The following is a 2,190-nucleotide window of genomic DNA, read 5'->3' as shown; positions in this document are numbered from 1 at the left end:
TCCTTGCAGTTAAAGCAAGTCATCGTTTTCTTTCAGCAATCAGCTGCAACATGCCCTGGCTTGTTGCATGAATCACAAACTGTAGATGTAGTAGCTGCAAATCAGCATCGACCCAAATGATGCCTCTTACAAATCTTGCATAATGAATAGTTAGAGGTAAAACCTCCCTCCTTCTATTAACTTCCTTACCCTTGAAATGAGTATTTCCTTTTCCCTTCTTATCATTTGTGGTATCTCCCTTCTTATCTTCTTCTTTATTTCGAATAAGACCAATCATCAAGTAACTAGCCAGTTCCATGGCGGAATCAGCGGTTTGTGGCAGATGAGAGGTAAGGTCTCGGATCTCTCTCGGTAAACCCCAAATGTAGTGGGCCATTTTGTAGTCTTTCAGATGTTACCAATTGAGGCACAAGCCTACAATACTCTTGAAACCTTGTATTGTAGTCTTTCAGATTAGTTTCGACCACCTTGTGGTTTAGGAACTTGGTTTGAATTAATTCTGTCTCATGCATCGGATAGAACTTCTGTAGAACCAAACTTTTAAACTCCTCCTATGTCAATTGATACATGGTTCTTCTCCCCTTCAATATCAACAGAGTGTTCCACCACTCTAACGCCTCCCCTTTGAACATTTAAGATGTGTACTGAATCTTTTCTTCTTCAGTACATTTGCTTATTATCACAATTGACTCCATCTCCTCCAGTCATCTATTGTTACTATGGCGTCTTTATAACCATTAAACTCCTTTAGTCCATATGTCTTAAAATCTTTAAATAAACAACCTTCAATTCTCAACTTCTTTTTAAAGGTTCGATTGAAATCTTCTCCAGTATTCGAACCACGATCACTCTCTTCATCTTGATGTGTAGGATTCGGACGAGATTTAGATTTGACAATTCTACTGAACTATCGGGTTTCACTTTTATGAATCGATTTTTCTTTCATGGTTGGTAGCAAGGCATTCATTGCATTAATCATTTCTTGCATTTTTGTCGTCAGCTACTCATGATTCCCTTGAGTAGGCTCAGTTCTTATTCAGTTGCTTCTTGACTTAGAAGCTTCCTTATTTTTGCGAAGGATTACTTTGATTTGAAATTCTGAAATTATAAAGAATTTGATTTAGAACCAAAGATTTTATTTATATACCGGTAGACATAATATCTTACAAACCGGAATATTTTACAAACAAACGATAACAAAACAAGTACTACTAACTGACATCGAAACAAACGATACAAATACAACGGGATAGGATTTCTAATCTTTCATGTAGTCTTTTATCATCTTCTTTATATTACTACATTTCTGTAGTAATTTGCTTCCCACTTTCTTTCTCTTGCTACCTTCAGTGGCAACCTTTTTCCTTAACTCATCAGTTTCATGAAGTGCTTGATCAAGATGTTCTTCTTGAGATTGAGGCATGGTATTTGGATATCCATACTGAGGTGGTGGATCTCGATATCCCATCATAACAATGTTATAGTGATTCTTTGGGTATGATGGTGGGGAACTTGATTCAAACGATAGATTGTAGAAAGTTTCTGCAGCTTCTCCTTGTTCTCTTATTTCATCCTCTTGTTCCGATATGGTAGGAACAACACTGGTGTAGGGTGAAAAACTATTTGGAAATCCTTGAACATAAGGATCTTGTGGATCATAGTAGTAGGGTATAAGAAATTATTGTTCTTGACAACCGGAGTTTTTAGGATATTCACATCTCATGTTATTCTGAACATAGGGACATTTACTTTCATCACTTTTCTCCTCGGAGGTTTCCTCTTCCGGGTCTTCTTCTGATTCCTCCTCGGAATCAATTTCCACATCATCTTTATTTAAATCTACTTGTATGGTCGCTTACCCTCATCTTGGGTTTCATGGATGGACCTGCAATGGAATCAATGTTGGAATCTGCTGGGTTATAGGTGGGGGTTCCAAAACGCCATCTACTTTAGTCGGAGAGACACTGCATCCAACTGGAGGTGTCTTGCTCGGGTTCGGATTTGATTGGTTCGTCAACTTTCATCTTGTCAGAACGATGACTCTCTTGAGTCGGTGGATCACTTGGAATAAGAATTGGCATTTGCTTCGTGCCAGGAAAATATACTGGTTGGCTTCCGTAAGGTACTACAGGCACAACTAGTTGATCCTAACTAAAAAAAGTCAATATAGTAGCTATCACTTCCTTCTCC

This window comes from Bidens hawaiensis, unplaced genomic scaffold (genome assembly GCF_021521415.1).
Source record: "Bidens hawaiensis isolate Kalapana, Puna unplaced genomic scaffold, B.hawaiensis_p1.1 tig00040600_1, whole genome shotgun sequence".
NCBI classification, from domain to species: domain Eukaryota; kingdom Viridiplantae; phylum Streptophyta; class Magnoliopsida; order Asterales; family Asteraceae; genus Bidens; species Bidens hawaiensis.
The sequence above is the reverse complement of the archived record's forward strand: the minus strand, read 5'-3'. Positions refer to the sequence as shown.